This window comes from Armigeres subalbatus, unplaced genomic scaffold (genome assembly GCF_024139115.2).
Source record: "Armigeres subalbatus isolate Guangzhou_Male unplaced genomic scaffold, GZ_Asu_2 Contig245, whole genome shotgun sequence".
NCBI classification, from domain to species: Eukaryota; Metazoa; Arthropoda; class Insecta; order Diptera; family Culicidae; genus Armigeres; species Armigeres subalbatus.
The window spans coordinates 116,085-124,457 of NW_026942982.1; the positions used below are offsets into that span (position 1 = coordinate 116,085).

Here is an 8,373-nt window from a genome sequence, read left to right on the forward strand (position 1 = left end):
GGATCACTAAACACCCATGGCAAATAATTGCAATGGACTTCATTGGTCCCTTGCCTCGCAGCAAGAAAGGCCATCAGCATATACTTGTGGTGCTTGATCTATATAGCAAATGGATTATGCTGAACCCCGTACGTAAGATCGACAGCGCATCTTTATGTGCCATTGTTCGTGATCAATGGTTCTTTAGGAACTCAACTCCTGAAGTTATCATAACTGATAACGCCTCATGCTTCCTGTCAAAGGAATTCAAATCTTTTAGAGCGTTTTCACATACGACACTGGCTAAATGCTAAGTATCATTGCCAAGCAAACCCAGTAGAACGGGTCAATCGAACCGTGAACGCTGCCATAAGGACTTATGTAAGAGAAGACCAAAGACAATGGGATTCCAAATTATCGGAAATAGAAACGATATTGAATTCTTCGGTTCATTCCGTTACCAAATTGACCCCCTTTTTTATTACTCACGGTCATGAGCTATTCGTGAAAGGATCAGATCACAAGGATCTCCCTTCAGAACACGACCAAACTGTTCAAGATCGATCTGAATCACAAAAACAACTTTTCGATAAAATCTACGAAGTTGTAGAGAAAAATCTGAAACAAGCTCACGAAGTTGGAAAACACCGTTACAATCTTAGACATCGTCAGCATGCTAAGAGTTTCGAAATAGGTCAACAAATTTATTATCGCAACATGAAACAGTCTAGCGCGGTGCATAACTACAATGCAAAGTATGGCGCTATGTATCTGCCAGGACGAGTAAGGTCTAAACTGGGCTCATCGTCATATGAGATTGAGGATTCCTTTGGGAAATCATTAGGGATTTGGCATGCAAGTCACATGAAACCAGCATAAACATTGTATTCTTAAATCCAGAGCGTGTACGTAGACTAAAAGTAACGTTTTTTTTTTCAGTTCGATAAGATTATCTCCAGACAGTTGATCGTAAGTAAACACTGATACTTCGTTATCATTGGTAAACACTGCCGACGTCTGAAACATTGGTTCTGTATAGCTTTTCTAGTACGTCACCAAATTAGCTAAAACGATAGAAAAAAAGGTAATTACATATGTTCGAAAACCGTGATAATCTAGCTTCAAACAATAGATATTTTCACGATTTTCCATCCTGATGAAAAGTTTTGCGATGCTGCGATAACTTACTGTTGATAGTATTTGACAGTCGCCATCGAATCGAGTAGTGTTTTCGAAATTTGAAATCGGCTCACATCTCAAGCATGTGTCTACGATCTAATTTAGCACAGATATAGATTTCTCTTTAAATAAATTCAGGCTGGTTTAGGCAGAATAGAAAGTGTTCTTCGCATTTCGCTGGAGACCGGAGGCTAACAGCCGCTGATGGTCAGTACAAGGTATAACCTTCTAAATAGATACTGAGTCCTCGGACAATGAAAGTATATGACCCCGAATACCAAGGCACTTATCTAGTCAGGCTTAAACTAAACCCAAAGCATACTTAATTAGACAAATGATTAGGTTTGGCCGGTAGACAGTTACGTCTACGGTATTTAATACCATTAGAATAGGATGATAGGTATAGGTTTTGTAAATAGCTTAAATTTACTGTACAGCTAGTAGTAAGTTAGGTTGAAGGGTGTGTGTGTGAAAATTGACTGAATGAATGTGAATGAAATAATATTGAGGGATCCCGCTTGAGAGTTAGGTGAATGATAGTATGAATGAGTTAATTAAAACCAGAACTACGGAAGCCCACCAAAGCTATGTTTTTCCTCACAAGTTGAGGGAGTATGGATAAAATTCCCATTACGAGAGAGATGTTTTCTTGAAGGTAAAGAATGATTAAAATCGGTAACTGAATCGTTAACCTCAATGGTTTAAAAAAAAGGGGAGTATCAAAAAAACAACTCGTTAACAATAGAACCCTAAATAAATGCTCCGGACCTACTACCCAAAGGACAAAGGACTATATATTGCAATCAATAATCAATTCCCATGATTAAAAAATTCCCATATCTACCAATATGTGAATTTTTATTTGAAGAGGGGAACATTGTAACACTTGAAGCGTGTTCCAACTGTTTGAACTTAATTTTGGTGAGAGTTTTGCCAATGAAATGTTTCATGTAAATGTAAATGTTACGCAAAAACTTTATTTGAATTATATAACTTAATTAAATTTTTGCTAAAAGCATCCATAACCCTAATTCAAATTTTGAAGGAAGTACTAGATTATCTGCCGCCAATAGGGCATTTCGAACACCATTACGAAGGCAACTGGCTCCACTGCTCGACATTACCAGCACATCTAATCAACGGAGAGGCGCGAAGGTATGTGTAAGCCACCGAATCACGTGCCACACCATGGGATGTAATGGGTGGAATGGGATAGGAAAATCTGTTAACCTGCGATATATCGAAAGCTGTTACCTATCGCCTATATAAGGATCCAACCCCCCAAAATCGGGTCTCTTTTGGATTCTTGAAATCGACAGCACAAGTCTTATAATTTAAAGTGGTTGAGTTCTTTGCTAGTGAATTGAACCTGTGAAATAGAATACCATCGGTGAAATTATCACCTGTTTTAGAAAATCTTTTTGGAGTTCCAACTCCCAATCTAACTCGCGAGGACGCTAAGAGTGTAATAAGTGCTTTTAGTGGCCACTTAGTGGCATACTGGTTCTCCTTATCGCCAACGTGAGACCAGAAAGTGATTGAAAGGTCGCCTCCCGGTTAGAAGCGTAAATCGGCACGAGTGAGAATCCGTTATAGAACCGGCTAGGCAAGGTGTCGTGATCCGCGAGTTAGATTTAATTCCTTTCAATAAAGACTACAGTGACTAGTGCTGCCGAAAGTGATTTCGCTCATAGCGGAGTCGCAAAGATCGTCCGTTACCATACGATCAGGTCGTACGTCACCAAACGACCAGAAAACCACGTTCCGTGATCGGAAAGATTGCAGCCCTGACGAGGGTGAAGCGCTCGAGTAGTTCTAAGGAAAGCAGCCAGCTGAACGAGTTCGGTGCCTCGCGAGGACCAGGACAGCAAGAAATCCAGGATTCGTTAAGCAGTGAGTGAGTCTACAGTTTTTCTTAAATAAATCGTGAAATTGATCAAAAATAAGCAATTGCTTACTGAATATATTTTAGTTTATTTGCTGGGTTTGTTGCATAATCTAATTTTTTTATAGTTTATTGCGTGCGCTGAAAGAAAGTTTTTCCAGGTTGAGAACAGAAAGTGAAACAGGTGAGTTTTCCCCAGCACGTTGTGCCGACCCTGAGAGATTAAAAGAGGTGAGCTGGCTCGGGACGTGAGGACGTCCATGCCACAGACGCATGGGCGTCATTGGTAGTTACAATTTCAATTACAAGAAAATGCATGATATCACCGAGATTAGTCATGAAAAATGTTGCTGCAATATTTTAAATGTTTTCTCAAATTCTTCTTCAGATGATGTCGTCTACGTAGATAAGGATATAACTAAATCGTTTACCCTCCTTTTTTACATACAGCAAGGATCAGCCTCGGATGGCATGAAATTCATTGACTTGAATACATTGTCTATTCTTTGGTTCCACACACGGGCTGATTGCTTGAGTCCATAAATACTTTTCTTCAGACGACAAACAATATTGGCTCCTCCTGTTTGGTACATTTCCGGTTGCTTCATGTATATTGTTTCATCGAGTATACCATTAAGGTACGTGGTTTTCACATCTACATGCTTGACAACCATTTGATATCGACTTGCTATAGTGAGGAATGTTCGCAACGTTACTTGTTTAGCTACAGGAGCAAATACTTCATCGAAATCCACGCCAAATTTCTGTGTAAATCCTTGCGCCACCAACCTGGGCTTGTGACGTACAACATTGCCGTTCACATCTCGTTTCGACTTGAATAACCATTTGCAATCTATTGCTTTCCTGTCTGGTGGAAGTCAAATGACCCCTGAAGAAGCTTGGAGTGGTAGGATGCCAGATTTAGCTCACGTTCGTGTTTTCGGATCACCTGCGATGGTCCCAGGTTCCAGATCCCAGGTTCCATTTTTAACTAAAGAGATATATTCATCATCCATAGCAGCCTTCCATAATTCTGACTTGGAACTTTCAAGAGCTTTTGTCACTGTATCAGGATCTCCATTGCTAGAGGAATTGTTCCTGGTAACTAATCCTTGCGATATTTGATGTTGACTATCCATCACTGTTGTCGAGGTCGTCGTTGAGTTCTCCGCTGCATTGCCAGTAACATCATCGCAATCTAGAAAACGATTGGACGGCAATCCATGGCTAGGAAAGAAAAAATCCCGCAACTTGTTCGGAAGATAGCTTTCTCTACCACTTCGTCTCAACATTCCCGATTCTGGAACGTGTGTGACTGGATGCCTCCTAGATGTTTGAATCACTTCAATTTGATCAGCTAATTCTACATCACTTTCGTCGCTTGTCATAATTGTATCATTGATGATTTCAGCTTCTGCAGTTTCTATTGGAGCATCTTTCGGAACTTCCATTTCAAACGACGCTACTTCATCCAAGACCAGACTAGTTTTTCTCGAATTTTCTATAGAAGTTGGCTTTACCTGAATCGTCATATTTGATTGTTCGCTCAGAAAAATTACATTACGAGACTTGATCAGCTTTCTTGATTTTGGGTCCCATAAACGATAAGCTTTCGTATCTTCTTGGAATCCAGTGAGTATGCATTCGAAAGCTTTTGTACCGTGCAAACTCAAACTTCGGACGCTTAAGCACTTTCTGATATACAATCATCCTGTTCACGCACATTTTAAATCACACCGTTTAAATCAACATTGCAATCACTAAGTATAGTATTCATCTTTGAACTATGTATTAAATATGTGCAAGATATTGCGAAGAATGTATGCAATTTATGAAAATGTCCGGCTTCTGTTTGATTCAAACCTCGGACACCAGCGGGGTTGGATTCATATTTCGGACACAAAGATTCAAACTTCGGACACCTGATTACACGGTACCGGCAAGAATAATTGAAAACAATTCTCACTGTACAGCTCAGACTGTCTTTTAATCATTTCGTCGCGTTGTTTTAACATGTCTCATTAAAATTTAACTATACTAAAACAAGCCAAAACTATTAGTCCTTCCGATCCAGCTTGATGAAACATTTCGATGAAATATTTCAGAGAATTTCCCATACAAATTGAAGCGTCCGAAGTTTGAGTGTGTCCGAAATTTGATTATCCACGGTATCCCATTTCTTCCGCTTTGGTATGTGTACCATCGCAGGTGATCCGAAAACACGAACGTGAGCTAAATCTGGCATCCTACCAGTCCAAGCTTCTTCAGGGGTCATTTGATGTCCTCTAGTTGGCAATCGATTGATCAAAATATACAGCTGTTGCAGTTGCTTCGGCCCAGAACATTTTGGGAAGATTGGCTTCAAATAGCATACATCTTGCCCGTTCAACGATAGTTCGGTTACCTCTTTCCGCCATTCCGTTTTGCTCTGGAGTATAATCCGCCGAAGTTTGATGACGAATGCCCATACGACACAGATGATCTTCTAATTGCTTGTTCATAAATTCTTTACCGTTGTCCGTACGTAGAATTTTTAGCTTCTTGCCAGTTTGCTTCTCTGCCATGCTTCGAAAACTTTCAAAAGCCTTGAATACATGTTCACCAGACTTCTCTGACAGAAAATAGATGAAAATTCTGCGAGTTTTATCATCTGTGAACCCAATTCTGCCTCCATTGGTCCGCAGATATCTGAATGTACTAGTTCCAGTATTTATGTTGCCGGTAAACGTGTTTGTTTTCCCATTGCACAGATTTTGCATTTTACATCACTTGTTGCATTTGTGTCAATACCTTGGATACCGCTGACCATTCCGTTTGTTAAACGGTTCAGACTCTTGATATTGAGATGTCCCATTCTTCTATGCCATAGATACAGATTCTCCGTAGAGCATTTTAGTGCTTTGCATAATGTCAGTTCATCCAACTTGAAAAGATCGTTAATTCTTGTGCCTGTAGCAATAAGTTTTCCTGTTTGGTTGACAACTTTCACACCATGCTCGTTGAATGTAACAGTATTTCCACGCTTCACTATTTGGTTTACAGATATCAAATTAACGGATAGCTCCGGTATTACCTGGACTTGATGCATTTCGATGGGTTTTTCATCCGGGTAGCACTCAGGGTAAATCTTGATAGATCCCTTTGCAATGACGGACATAGCACCTTTATTTGCTGCGATGACTTTTCCACCACACTTGATTGAATTTTCCAGTAATACTTCCGTTTTTGTAAAATGATTTGAAGCACCGGAATCGAAGTACCAATTCTGATCGTCTTCACTCATGGCTGACAATACAGTACACCATGCATTTCCGTGTTCATTTTTTGGTAATTTAATTGTGCAATTCTTCGCGATGAACTTTTGACAGTTTCTGCATTTTGGACCGTTGCTTCTTGTTTTCGAATTCGTATCTTGCCTTTGTTTCCAGTTTTGTTTCTTCCCAGCGAATGCAGATCCACTTGGTATACTGATTTCTTGGAGCAGTTTGGTTTTGATAACATCAGCTTCAAACCGGAATTTTCGATTGCCATTATCATTGGACGATAGTCTTCGGGCAAGGAGCAACGTACCGATCCATTCATCGCTAATATCGAAACCAATACCATGTAACTGATGAGCCGTTGCAATGATACTGTTCACGTAGACCTCCATCGACTCACAAGATGCAAGAGACGTTGAGATGAGCTTCCTCAGCAGTCCAACTTTTCTTGTTAAACCAGAGTCCTCGAATGCTGCTTCTAATCGCGACCAGGTCTCCCGGGCGGTCGTAACATCCTTAACATGGACATAATTCACCGGGTCCAGTAACAATATAATCTTGCCTCGAGCTCTTCTGTTTTTCGATGCATCTACTGCCGCAAACGTTCCATCGGGGTTCTGTGCAGGTTTTACTGCTTCCCACAAGTCTTCCAACTCCAAAAATGTCTGCACAGCAAACCTCCAGGTAGACCAATTTTCGCGACCTTGGAGCAGCTGAATGGACGGCAAATTTAATGAGTTATGGCTTCGACTTGGAGCAGGAGCAACTGCGTCACCTCCGCCGTTTGGAATATTCATTTTTCAATTATTTCGATATATCGCATACGTCTTCCTTCTGTGTTCATAAAATTCTAGGCTGGACCCATAACCTGTTGGTTAATTATCTGAGAGCCGTAGAAAGAACAACTTGTATGTACTGTGGTTCATAAAGGAATGAAAATTTATTTCAGCTGAATGACATGACGTTAATAATAAGGACTACTACGATCTAATTTCTTGACGCTAATATCTTCAATATTTTTTTGACTCCTTTGCTATCATTGTGATGACCCGATCAATTTTGAGGTTATGAGCAGAAGGAAAACAAACACGTATTTACATGTGCCGAATTGCACATTAGTGTGCGAGCGCAAAACGTCACTCATCTTTATGTTTATTTATTTTTGGCTGTGATACATAGGAAATCAGAAAAGGGGATCAAGTCTCCCCAGTCTCCCTTACATATGTAAATCTAGTCCCGGAAAAAAAATGCTTAGCCTAGCTTATTATGCCAATATACGATATCACGGTGTAACAGTATACCAAAATCATAAAATGGAAACATTTTATATTTGTATATCATTGTTGCATCTTCCAGATTTAATGCATTGTGAGTTTCTATTTTTTTATTTTTCTCCGTTTTTTTTTCAGTGTGACTGGATGCCATGGAACAATAATCAATAAAATTGGATTAAGTGATGTTTTTAGAATATTTGTACATTATTATTTATGTTAATAAAATATTTATTAAATCAACAAAGTATTAGCACCATCCGCAATCGAAAGAAAGCATATTATATTCGATAATTGTCAGTAATGGCAATTTGCAGGAATCTTAAAATCAATCATTCTCGGGTACTTATTCAAAAGGACGTATGTGATTTTGTAAACAAAGATTCAACCGTGGATTTTGAATAAGTACCCGAGCATTGTTTTTTTGCTTTTCTCGTACAACAACCGAAAGACTATCATTCCACTCAAAAATCGATCGTTTCATAGAAGGCTATGAAACCCATGATGTTATAACCCAATCGACTCAGCTTTTCGAACTAAAAAAATGTTTGTCTGTCCGTGCGTATGTGTGTGTGTACACATGGAACCCAAAAGCATTAGCAAACTTTTCATATAGTAACTCTTACCCGATTTCCTCGCAACAAGTTGCATTCGACGGGGGACAAGCCCTAGTTGATCATTGACCATATAAGGTTGGCTGAAGATTAGCTATACAGCGTTCGGAAAAGCCATAATGTTGGCAATTATTTATGATGCGTGTTACACTAAGGCGGGAGCAGTTATGGCTGTTGCTACAAGC

At 39.6% G+C, this 8,373-nt stretch overlaps 1 protein-coding gene across 1 annotated transcript in view; it reads left to right on the forward strand.

Moving 5' to 3' along the window:
* LOC134203813 (sphingolipid delta(4)-desaturase DES1-like) overlaps positions 1-8,188 on the forward strand; it is a 29,371-nt gene extending 21,183 nt beyond the window's left edge. The window contains exon 2 of the mRNA XM_062678661.1: positions 7,713-8,188. The gene's annotated coding sequence lies outside the window, so the exon portion shown is untranslated. The remainder of the gene's footprint in view (positions 1-7,712) is intronic.
* Positions 8,189-8,373: the final 185 nt, after the last annotated feature.